We start from the raw sequence: 13,482 nt of genomic DNA on the forward strand, positions 1-13,482 counted from the left end.
GCCAGCAGGTTGCTGTCTGAAGATGGGGGTCGGTTTAATCCCACCCACACTCGATTACCTGGGGGCACAGAGGATTTCTATGACCATTTCCCCCCATGTTAGCTAGGTCACTTCCTGTTTCCATTTAAAATAATGTAGTAAAATAACTCCTGACATTATAGGTTGCATTACACCTACATTTTCCATTCTTGGAGAGGAGAAAGGACCACCTATTAGCCACATGCACTTCATAACCCAGGATCAGTACTGTGACATGAACTAATGCTGGCTTCTCACGGGGAAAGTGCTCACAAAGCGGGGGACAGGCAGAGGTGCATTCTGAAGGCACAAGCAAGCTTGCTAATGAAGAACACGGGGGCAGTGGTTGGGGTTGGCTGGAGAAAGACAGGCAGATTGCAGATGCAGATGAAAGCAGGTACAGTTAGCATGTGATACTACTGGTTTTTCATGAAGGGTTCAGAACATGTTAGACTTCATTTTCCTTCTGACCCATTAACAGGACAATTTCTGCTTTGTTTCTTTTCATTTGTTTTGGTTTTGCTGTTGTTGTTTTGTAGAGGTTTTTTGGTTTGTTTGGTTGGTTGTTTGGTTTGGTTTTTTGTTGAATTATTGCTTGTTTGTTTTTGAGGCAGGGTTTAGGCCAGCCTAGAACTAGGAATGTAGCAAGATTAGCCTTGAATTCTCAGTCCTCCTGTTTCTACCTCCCAAGTGGAATGTGCCTTCACGTCCAGCTAAAGTATTAGTCTGGGATGATGGTTGGTTTTAACGGCCGACTTGGTATAACCTGTTGCTTAGATCAGGTTGTCCTGTGGGCACCATGACTGTCAGGGACTTTGCTTACTTGGGCTAATTGATATGGGGAGGCCCACCCTGAATGTAGGTGACATTTCATAGGCTGGGCCCAACTGTATAAAATCGAGAACTGTGAACTGAGCAAGTAGACAGGCACGCAAGCATCTGTTACTGGGCTGTGCTGTGACTAGCTGTTTCCGGTCCTGGCTACCTTAACTTCCCTGCTATGACAGACTATAACCTGGGATGTTGTGGCAAAATAAAAACCTTTCCTTCGCTCCTTAATTGACATTTTATTACAGCAAGAGAAAAAGAAAATCTAGAGCACACGGTTTTTGCATTTTTGTTTGTTTGAGAACAGGTCTCTTGTAGCGTAGACTGCCCTTGGACTCACTATGTAGCCGAGACTGTCTCTTTTTTATTTCCAGTGATTATTTTTATAGTGGGAGTCCCCGTAGATAGTCTACTGTGTTTGCGTCCCATAATCTGCTAAGGACCCACACCTCTGGGGAAAATGAGGGTGTGGTATGGAGACACACTTGTGTTCCTCTGACATAATATGGTGTTTAATGGCATAAAAACCCAAGTGTGCTGCATGGTTACTTTAAAACTCTAAGTCTAAAAGGGAAACCATGCGCTGACATAAACAAAAAGAAGAATGACTTTAGTTAAACAGAAAGATCTTTGGCTTGCTTCTCTTATGGGATAAGTGGAACATGTTCCTATGGTTTGTAAAAGACATGTGTAATAAAAGCCAGGGAAGGAGCCTTTCCCATTGGCTGCTGAGCAGGGTAGCTGGCCATAGGGAAATGAGGGAGCCTAGGCTAACACCAAGGATGTACAGCATTTGCACCTCTGTTTTAGCAGAGCAGCCGTGTGCTCTGCATACCATCGACTTGAGACTTTGCTGAAACCTCCTGCTGCAACTTGGGAAGTTCAGCATTGTTCAGTGGAGATTATGCCAACCTACACCTTCTTCCTCTCATTCCACACCCAAGAAACAAATGTGACCCTGTCACAGCAGCAGGGGCGGTGGCAGCACAAAGAAGGCCTGTATTCCATGGGGGCCACTAACTCTTCCCAGGTACAGGTCACTTCTATGGACTGCCTATACCACCAACGGCTGCCACTGTCCCAGAGGGGACAATGAGGAGACGCTCACACGCACTGTTGTCCCCACTGGCAAGTAATGCTAAAGTCACAGGTAGTTTATGATGCTCTTTTGTTCTGGCCAACACCCAAGAACAAAACCAAACTCAAAAATCCATGGCACCTCGACTCCATCAAAAGCCACAGTGAGGGCACACACCTGGTTTTCACTCACAGGGACATCTGAGAGAAGTCAGCAAATGAGTGTGGTATCAGTGACACCACCCCCACCACGGTGACATCACTGAGTAGTCTTTACCCAATCCTCTGTGGAGATTTTCTTTCTCTTTGTTTTATTTCTTTTAAAATGTATTTTGTTTCTTTTTAGTCTTTAAACAGCACTTCCATGTCTATATGTTGGGTTATGCTCAGCAAGTTACACATTACCGGATAATGGACCAGGGCTGGCTTATCAACCATGAATATCAAGGTGGATATACCCAACCAAACAGAGATAACAAAAGCACATTTGTGGCATGGATCCCGACTGTTTTATTTTTTGCTGCTCACATCTACCCGATTAAATCTTGTCTACAGTTCTTTAAACAAGCAAATATGGTTCTTTTCCAGATTTCATTATTTTGCTGGGTGCATCTGCCTATGCACCAGGCAAGTGCTCTACCACTGAGTCCCTTCCATTGCTCTTAGTGCATAACTGTGCCGGGTACCTCAGCAGACACACATACTAACACATCTTTGTGTCTCAGCTGTCTTCACTACTTACTTTCTTTGCCATTTGTACAGGTGTCCCTGGCTGACAGTAAACAGGAGAGCCAACTGTGTTCAACTTCTGGGCTCTGTCCAGCTACATCTTTGTCATTCTGAAAGTCAGAGGAGCCAAGCATCCTCTCAGAAGCCGTGGTTATTTTAACTCAACAATCGAAATCATATTGTCTCCAGGTGATTATGAGAAGGGAGCCTGCTTATGAGATGAGCCAGCCCTCATCCACCCTGTGCTAGAAGTCGGGCTCCGAGTGCTGGGGCTCAGCCTGTAACTTCTCCACCGAGGGGCTATCTTGAATGTCACCAAGTCACTAACTATTAAGAACTACTCCCTTCAGCCTTAACAATTACCACCGAGACAATACCACCAGTCATGAGTGAATTACCTCAGGAGTCAAAAGGGCAAAGACATGCCCATTGGCTAAGACTAAGTTAGGAAAGATCTGTCCAACACACATTTCTCCTTTGGCTCTAAACTGGAGATAGCCCTTCCCAGAGCTGTACACTTTTAACAGAAAGGCTGAAAATACTGAATGCAACACCATTATCTGCTAGCCCTCTAAGACTGATGAGCCCTATCCATCCCCCAGGCCCACAGGAGACTGACAACCTGATACTGTCTAGATGGCTTGACGCTTGCTCTGAGCTCCCAGATCAGGAAAGAGCTGTGAGGGAGACACATGATTCGACCAAGGTCACACAGCACAGTGAAAATGCAGGCTCTGAAGCCATTCTGTCTTCCTTCCTCGGTCCATCTGGCTCCTGTTACCAACATGTGTTGAACAAACTGAGGATCTAGTAGATCTGGGGACTTACAGAAAGTGAGCTGTGCTAAATGCACCCCTTCATGGGAAGGAATCAAGCCAGAAAACTCGACATAGATTAGAAATGTGCAATGGGCCCAGAACATATCCTGTCTCAGAATAAAGCCAACCACATAATGTAATGTGTGTGAGTGTTTATGTGTGTTATGAGAGTGTGTGTATGTGTGAGTCTGTGTGTGAGAGTGTGTGTATGTATGTGTGTAAGAGTGTGTGAGTTATGAGTGTGTATGCTTATACATGTGTGTGTTGTGAGTGTGCATATGTGTGTGTGTGTATGCACACTATCTCTAATGGGCTAATAGAGAGGCTTCCAGATTTGTGAGAAATCTCCAGATGAAATAAAGGCTTAGGGGTTGGAAGGAGCCACTGTTCTCATGTTGTAGGGTGAGCGGCGCAGCACCAGGCTGGGCTATGGAGGCCTCCAGAGGTTAGGACATTTCCAACAGGATTCTGAAGGAAGGAGCCACTGGGATCCCTGGTTTCCATCCTCTTACCCATTGGCCATTAGTGAGGATCCCCCTTTCCTTCTCTCTCTCCACAGTGACACCCCATGGTGTCCCTGAGGAATCTGTGTTTTGTAAGCAGCATTCTGCCCCAGGCTTCTTAGTTTGTGTCAGAGAGGTGGCCCTAACAGGACCTGCCACTTGTAGGAAGGGCCCCTCTCCTGCTAACTATAATCAAGGATGTTTTTGTGTGATGGTCCTCAATATGGCCTTAACTACTGTGGCCCTGAGACCTGGAGACCTGTCCCTCCCCCTCCACTATCCAGCACTCCTGCCTGTGGCTTCCAGGTCAGATGGGAGAAGGACATGAATGGGTAGTAGTGGATGCCCACAGTCCTGAGGGTAGTCCAGAAACGGAATCCTAAGAAAATGTACCCACATCACCTAGAAGGAAATGAAAGGTCAGAGAGGTTAGTACTCTCCAGGAGAAAGCAGGTAGGAAGTAAATAAACCCAGCCTGGGACAACACCGTGGGGAACTCCATTGCAGTTTCTTAATACATTCTGCCCTTGGACTAACTTACTCCAGCTCTGCCCCTGCAGCTCTGGGATCCCTGGTTTGCTCCCAACTCTGCCTCCAGCTCTGACCTCCCCCACTGCTCCATCCATAAAGAACCTCCTGATGCCTTAGCATCACCGCCCAGAGCTGAACCAGATGCCTGGTTTGAAAGGTTCCATGTACCTTGATTTTGCGAACAGTCTCACATTCACTTCTTCTCCCACCACACTGTGGAAAATACGCAATTGTTCCTGAGAAAACTCAGATCCAAAACCACAAAATGGCTGTTTCTCATCGAAACCTACAATCTAGTAGAAAACCTTCACTGTCTACACCATGGTTCCTATAGCAAACTCAGAGCTGGAGGCCACTTGGAATCACAAGCTCAGGAGAACTGGTTGTTCACCAGGGGTCAGGTCCGGGTTGGTTCTGATTAAAGCCCACATCTAGGTCTCCAGCTCAGTTACACAGGGCCACGGCGCTGCTTAATAGAGTGTCCACTTCTCAAACCCGGCCATTTTCCACGGGGACAAGGAGAGGGTGGTGAAACTGAGACACAGGGTTACAGAGAAACATGACTGAGGAGTGTGAGGAGAATGTGCATGTATGCACACGTGTGTGTGTGTGTGTGTGTGTGTGAAAGTCAGACACAGGGTTACAGTGAGAGAAACATGACTGAGGAGTGTGAGAAGGTGCATGTGTGAACACGTGTGTGTGTGTGTGTATGTGTGTGTGTGTGTGTGTGTGTGTGTGTGTGTGTGAAAGTCAGACACAGGGTTACAGTGAGAGAAACATGACTGAGGAGTGTGAGAAGGTGCATGTGTGCACATGTGTGTGTGTGTGTGTGAAAGTGACACACATGCTCATGCGTGTGTCAAGTCCTTCCTGAAGGTAAGAAGCCATGTGCCCTGACTGCTGTGCGGCTGATTTGCACAGGCTACACACTGCTCCCCTCTTTGTTGACCTGAGCATAGGCACATGTCTTTAGATCACACTGGAATTTTGATACAGATATCTCTCAGCACAAGGCACCCAGTACATGATCCCAAAGACACCAAGACTCTTAAATTGGCTTATGCTCTTGAGTGCAGACTCAGAACAAAGGCTCTGTAAGCCACTGGCCTTAACTTTCCCCCTGAAAGAATTGCTCAGAGCTATTCAGAAGTATCAGTGGGTATCAGCATGGAGTTTATCTTAGATGGCATTCTTGACGCAGAAAGCCACCTCCCTTTGACTACAACAACTCATCAGGGAGCTCCAAACACCATCTATTCTGTGTGTGGAGGTTCAGACATCAATTTCTTCCTATTCAATCTTCAGTTAACTATATTTGCTGACATGATAACTGCCCCCCATGTCCCAGAAAAATGGCCTCTAATAACACTTTTTCTTAATCAGTACCTGGCTATTTTGGGACAGTGTCTTTTGTTGTTTTTTGTCAACAGTAGGTGCTGAATACATACTCTTGATCAGAGTTAGCACAATCCCTGATCTGTTCACATCCGTCTGAATGAAGGTGGATTACAGCTCATTTGTAACATTGGACATTTGTACATCTGGACACGTCTGTGCAATGGTTACCGCTCAGGTTTTGGACCACCAGAACCAGCCAGGGTTAAACTAGCTGTAATGAAGGATAAAGTAGGGGAATGAACTTGCCATCGAGAAGATCAAACAGCAGCCTCAACTGAAAGATGAGCAACATGGAACAGATGTGTAGAGACTTCAGGGTAGGATCTGGACAGCAGACAGCTGACCATGGGGGTCAGAAAGGCATCTACCTCTAGGAGTTAGGCAATACAGTAGCATGGTCACGTGACCCTTCCACAGTCTGTAAAAAACACTTTGTACTCTTTTCTGTACCCTAATTATCCGAGGTAGTCAGCTGCAGAGATAAGAGGTAGAGTGGGGGTGCCAGGAACTAAGGCAAGAGGACCCAGATTAGTGTCTTCTGGGTTCATAATTTCTGTCTTGGATGAGAAACACTGCACAGTGATCACCACATGGTGCACACTTGATATGGACCAAAAAGTAGTTCAGATGTTACTCTTGATTTTGGCATATGTCTATTTTATCACAGTAAAATGCATCCCATAATGCCAAAGAGTCCACTTCTTTCAACCTCCCCCCAAGGACCACGCCTTGCTCTCTCATTCAAAAATGGTCATCTGGGCTATCACTTGTGGACCAGAGTCAAAGAAGACTGCCAAGAATACAGGAGGTTCTGACCTCTGGTGAATTTGATGTGCCTCTGTACAATCATGTTTTATAAGATGATCAGATTAAAAAAAAATAACAAGATGCCTCCCCCTTCTAGCCCATTCCTGAAGCCTATAGAGATATGTCCAGACTGAGCCCTTAGTGGAGGGAAATGGGAAGAAAATCAAGGCTACAGGCTGAGAGCACAGGGCAGAAAAAAACTTTTGACTTAGCTGTCTGATTAAAACGGTCAGACCATCTCCCCTTATATAAGAAAAATACCACCGTCCTCCCCGTTCCCCATCCCGCAGATTTCACTCCTGAGTGCTAACTTCTTCTCAGAAGGCGGGGTTCTAAACTCAGCTGGGTCAGATCATTTCTTAGGCTTAGAGTTCACTTCAGGACATTCAAATATAGCAATTCGTTTCTCAATGTTTATAGGATGCTGTCCACAGAACTTAATCACTCGATACTTCATTTGAAGCATGCCCCAGGCCTGGCCCTGTCCCCGAGCTCCAATGCACACAAATTACCTCTGGGTTCCAGTGGCCTTGAGTCCCACAGATAAGTTCTTCCCTGTGTTGTCCAGTGCCCAGCCACCCCAGCAGGCCAAGATGGGAATCTCCCATCTCAGGGCTGGACATTTTGATTACCCTTATTATCTTAGCTTGCTTTGGCTATAAATTTTATTAGCGGCCATAAAATTATCCATCCACAGCATATGACTCAGTGACCTCTTGTAACAGAGAATTCCACAACTGGAGACACACGAAGCCTGCGAGGGCAGCTTTTTCTTCCCCTTAATTTATAGCTTTACCTCCTTCACAGTCTTCCTGTGTGAGGAGACTGCAAACGGAGGAGGAGGCTCAGTCAAGATAGCCGTTATCAGGGCTTCCATCTGGCCCCTCAGCACCTGGGAACTGTTTGCTTTTCTTCTTCGTGTTGCCAGAAGGCAAAAGGGCAGGGCCACCTGCCTGCTTCATGAAGGACCCCTGGAAGCATGATAAAGCACAGGGCCTGCTCTGTTGATAGTTTGGAATCTTAAGTTTCATATTTTCAACATATGCAGTTTGGTGCCTTTTCAAAGGATTCTTAAGGCAAAGGATAAGACCTTCCCATGAAGACAGGATCTCATACATATGTTTGTTCATCTTGCAGGCATGCTAAATCATAATGCTTTAATGTCTAACCTGCAGTCATGTGTCTCAGGGTACCCTCAGTGATATATTAATGTCATACAAAGTGAGGAGTCTAGCAGACATAAAAAGGGGGCATCAGGCATCCTCAGATAGCACCGTCACTACCATGACCACTGCTGAGCATCAGCAGTAAAGAGTTTAGCTTTGTTTTTTAATTATTTTATGTATGTGCTAATTCTCACATGCCTGCATTTATGTCTGTGCACCTTGTGTGTGCCCAGTGCCTACAACAGAGTCCAAAAGAGAGCCCGGAGATCTCTGGAATGTGAGTTACAGACAATGACTCCATGTGGATGCTGGGAGTTAAACTTGGATCCTCTGAGGAAGCAGCCAGTGCTCCTAACTGCTAAGCTCTCGCTCCAGCCTAAGAGCACCATGTTTAATCCTGTAAACATCACTGGTATCAATAAGGGTACCAACTCTGCCACATGGGAAAACCCTGAAGCAAGGAATGCCATTGGCCTTGGTCACACTCTATCTTTGAGATGATATTTTCTGAGCATAAGGGATGAAAAATGAAGAGGGAAGACAGGGAGTGTCTCTCTCCTTCAGCTTGATGTTGGCTGGCATGCTGCAGCCACAGCTAGAGCAGGAGGTATCAGAAAATGGGATCAAGGACCGTGAGAACTCAAAAGCCAGGAAAGAGGAAATCAGGCCAGAGGCAGTTCTCCCCACCCTCCCTCAGTTTCCCTTCTACAAGACATGCTCTTCACCTTAACTCAGAGACCTGAAGTGCTAGAAGACATATAAGCACAGCAAGCCAGAGGCCCATTTTAGGAACTGAGTCATTGTCCTCCCACCTAAATAATAAATAAATAAATAAATAAATAAATAAATAAATAAATAAATAACCCTGGCCTTGGAAACAAAGGCTGGGCAGATCTAGATGTCTGAATACTGGCCCTGTGTAAGTCTTGCAAAATGGCTGTGTTTGTTAGTTAGGCTGCCGAGGGTAAATATAACAACATTAAGAGACTGTACATTAGATTAGCTGGAACTGCTGTAGCGTTTAATTCTAATACAGATCATGGCCTTTTCCATTTATGTTTAATCGGCCATGTTTCCTTGTCTATAGAGGTCATCACGATGTATCTCTAAGAAGACATCCAGAGTCTGTCACTGCTCTTTGTCTAAATCTGAGCTAATGCTTGGTGCAAGAGACCAATGGTGCATCATAAGCTGGAACAGAAAAACAGCCTACTTTCTTATACTTAGCACACATGCACATACGATGTCATACACACACATGTTCACATATATACACACACATGTCACCACACAAAGAAGGGGGAAGAGCAAGCTAAAAACTTTTTTTAGGGTAGACAATACTCATCTGTAAGTAATGCACCAACGTCTGAAGAATGATTAGCAAGTTCAATTCAAAAACAACTTTGCAGCCTGCATATAAGAAAACAATGTCAGGCATGCATGCATGCAGCCCTCGAGTGTACGAACACTCCTATGAATACTGGGGATGGTAGACAGAAGAGCCTGTAGAAGATGTGGAGATAAGACATGCAGTTACTGGAGACTAGATACAGACACCATAACAGCATAAATCTCTAGGACTCAGGTCAGCCTGGGAAAGTGTTCTCTTTGTTGGAGGTTCTTCAAGGCAACGGCACTAGAGCTCACTCTAGATTGCATGATTAGTACTGTTCTGCTCAGATTAGCCCACAACATAGCCAGAAAAAAGCCAGAGGCAGGCTGGACCAAATAGAATGTCATCCTAGTGTCTGGGAAAGGGTGTGGCAGGCACCGGACCCTCAGTAAATTCTGTATTGACTAAGAACTATTGTGGCGCTGGTTCAGTTGGAATAAAATAGGAAGATTTGAATATGTCAGTTTCTTTATCTAGCCCCAGTTTCCACAGTAAGGAGAGCTGGTCCATCTGGGATGGAGTGACATAATGTGGCTGAATGTGCCTCGTGACCTAAGCCATAATGAAACACAAAGAGAGAACACTTAAAAATATAATGACATCCTTACGTTTGTTCTTACTCAGCCTTTCAGTGGCCTTTATGTGAAACCTTACGAATACGTCTATGAAGACACCAGCAATAACATCACCCACTAGCATTGAAACCATGAGGGGTGAGGGGTGAACAAAGGCTGACTTGCAGTCAACTGCCGTCCCATGATGCACTCACTGCCTTACGTGGTTCCGGTTCTGACTTCATCTCATAGTTTCTGTTTACCAACTGCAGAAATGGCAAATTCTGCATAATCCAAAAAAAAAAAAAAAAGAAAAAAAAGAAAAAAAGAAAAAAAAGAAAGAAAAAGAAAAAAAGGCAAGAAAGCCGAAAAAAGCTCTAGATATACACTAGACCAAGTTTTATGTATCTATTGACACCTGTCAAGAAATCTGCCATAAGAGAGCAAAGCTAAAAACATAATTGAAAATCTCTGAAACACGGAGAGAGAGGCGAATGGTGTCTGTGGGTGAGCTTTAAAGCCAGGGTTCGGTTCTACACAAAATAGCAGTTGTAGGACCTCAGGACAACCAATTAACTTTGACACATCCTAACTGTCCAAATCAGAGACATGCTAAAAGGAATATTAACTAGAGAAACCCTCAGACACTTTCATTCTCAAAAATGGCTTAAAACTCAAAACCAATCCATTAAACCTGTCCCCCACAACCCTGCATACAAAAAGGCCAGCTGAAGGATGGTCACTCAATCTCTTTCCCTCTAAGTTTAGGGTCACTTGCTGTGTCTGTCACACCATTGCTACAAGTCAGAGCTGTCGGCTGTGAAGCTCTAGGTTGCTGATCCTAATCAAATAGATCCTTGTTGCTGGACTTACAACCTTTGGCCTTCGATGCCTTCTAAACTGGTCCATCCAGCAGGCCTAGATTATTATCTAAATATATTTATAAATGCCATCGCTTTATTGTTCTCTGAGAAAGGTAACCTTGAGAACACTTTGGAAGTTCAGCAATGCTCACTCTCTCTCCTTCCTTAATTCTGAATTCGCATATCAAACACTAAAATATAGTTTTTAAGCATTTTTTTAAATCCTAAACCTCATGACTTGTAAAACAAAATGGCAAAGTTATTTTTTTCTTTTTCAGATTTTTTTTGAAATCTATCCAATATCTCAAATTCTCCTGTCCACATAAAATTGTCAAGGAGGTTTTCTGTGTGAGCCAGGACTGGAAATGAGTATAATCTCATTGTATTTTTAAATATTCTGCTTTTCTCCGTTGAGGCTGCAATATTCCATCTAGTGTCCTGGTTTTTTCAATAGAGGGTTCTGCTCAGATTTCTTCCCTGCTCATTGAAGACGTGGCTTTTTCTGTGCTATTGTGTATGCTATGGTTTTTCCCAAGCTCAGCTGTGTTTTCCACTTGTATATGGGTCAGAGTCAAGACCAACTGACATTGTGACCATATCTAAGTAGACTCCCACAGCTAACCAACCAGAGCCAACAAGATTGGCATTCCCCAACACCTCAGGGAGCCCAGCCAGCACATTTGATTCTCAGAGTTGGACCTGGGGGTTCATCTCTGCCATATCTACCCTTTTGTTAATAAGCCTTGGGTCCCTGGAGTGTGCTATTTAAAACAGCTGATCTTTGGGGATTCTTGCCTTTCATGCACACTTGAAAAGCTATTCAGCCGCTCCGGAGTTAAAAGACTACACTGCATTTGAAACTCAGTCTTGCTGCAGTCAGCCCCAAACAGAGTTATTTTTTTTTAACAATCTTTTCTGAGAAAGCAACAACATCTCAACTAAAGCGATCATCTCACTCCCATGCCAACCTGGAAACCATGACCCCATCCTTAACAGAAAGCAATGGCAGAGGCTGTGCTGTTTTCATGTATGTGGGATAACCATACAAACAGGTCTCAGTTCTCACATCCAAGTTCTAGAATCAACCAGGCCATCTCAGAAAGAAACCTGTGCCAAAGGCTGCGATTTTCCGTGCAGACAAAGATACCCCTGCTTGTAGTCACCTTTCCCCAGAGGACAGCAACATCTTCGCTTTGGAAGGTCACGTCAATGAACCCTGTGGAGTAAGCTTTATTACCCTACTCAGTCTTCTTGACAAAAGTGTTGAAAACTGAGCTGTTTAAATTTCTAGAGTGTTTATCACTAACAGAATCACAGAAGTTGTGCAAGAATAAAGCAACAGATGTGTCCATTTTATAGTTAAATATTTTGCACATTTTGGCCAAAGCAAAGGATGGGACCAAAGCAAAAAGGTGCACACACACACATGGCGCACACACATGTACACATCTATACATGCACACACATGAGCACACCTAAGATATTCTTTGTGCAGGATGTAAGTCCATGGCGGGAGAGGGGCAAGAACACTCTGAAATAGCTCCAAAACACACAAAGATATATCTGAGAGTCAGTAAACAGGTCTACTATGGGAACATAGAGAATAAAGGACCTAATAGAGTAGTCCCTCAATGAGCCCAATCTCTCAGTTACTGTGCTGATGAGGCAGATGCCACCCCCCCAACAGTGATGTTCAACCCCCTTTCACCAGGGTCACCTAAGACCTTTGGAAAACACAGGCATTTACACTATGGTTCATAACAGAAGCAAAATGGCAGTTATGAAGTAGCAATGAAAATAATGTTATGGTTGGGGGGGTCACCATGATATGAGGGACTGTATTAAAGGGTCACAGAATTAGGATGGTTGAGAACCACTGCCCTATAGACTTCTAAGAATGAGACACATGGCCATCTGTCTACCATGATGTTACTTACACCTACCAAAACAGGGAGAGGAACCAGGTGCTTCTCAGAGCTGTGAGTTGGCAGTGCTGTTGTCTTGTGTGTATGTGTGTGCTTGTGTACACATGCAAGTCTAGACATAGAAACAGAGGGCAACCTTGGATGTCATTCCTCAGGAGCCACCCACTTTGCTTTTGCCGGTCTGTTTGAGACAGGGTCTCTCACTGGCCTGGAGTTTGCCAAGTAAGTTAGACTGACAGACAAGCAAGCCTGGGCTTCTGCCCATCTCTGCCTACCCAGCACTGGGATTTCACACGTCTACCCTGCTTGGCTGGCTTTGTTTTTAATGTGAATTCTAGGGGGTCACACTCGGGTTCTCATGTTTTTGAGCAAGGCATGTACTTTATTGGCTGAGCTAGCTCCCAGATCCCTCTGTCTCTCTCTGTCTCTCTATCTCTCTGTCTTTCTGTCTCTCTCCCTCCCTCCCTCTTTCTCTCTCTTTCCTTCATCCCAGGTCAGCCTCCAGCCTCACTCTGTGTGACCAAGGATAATCTCTACTTCCCAAGTGTTTGGATGGGAGGTGTGTGCCACCACTGTACTATTAGATGCTGGGTACTGGACACAAGGTTCTCCACATTATAGGCAAGCACTGTCCTGACTTTGACTATGAGTCTTCCAACATTTAAGAACTTACAGTGTCTAGAATCTAGACCATAACAGGTCTATAGCTCTCCTTCAACTGTTCATGTTTCAGAGAGATCTCATATCCTAGAATGAACTCAGCATGTACCGTGCTGGCCCAGTTTCTCAGTTGATTTCTAGGATAGCCTCCGGCATTACATGCCCACAATAATCCTTTGTCTTCTGTTCCTAAATTCATGCAATTTAAAATA

General features: G+C 44.7%; 1 protein-coding gene across 1 annotated transcript in view; it reads right to left on the reverse strand.

Annotated features, from left to right (window-relative positions):
* Nucleotides 1-13,482, reverse strand: part of KIF26B (kinesin family member 26B) — a gene marked incomplete at its 3' end in the record, with an annotated part of 389,216 nt that overhangs the window by 201,438 nt on the left and 174,296 nt on the right. The gene's annotated exons all lie outside the window — the stretch shown is intronic.

Source organism: Micromys minutus, assembly GCF_963924665.1.
Source record: "Micromys minutus genome assembly, chromosome: 1".
In the NCBI taxonomy this organism is placed as follows: domain Eukaryota; kingdom Metazoa; phylum Chordata; class Mammalia; order Rodentia; family Muridae; genus Micromys; species Micromys minutus.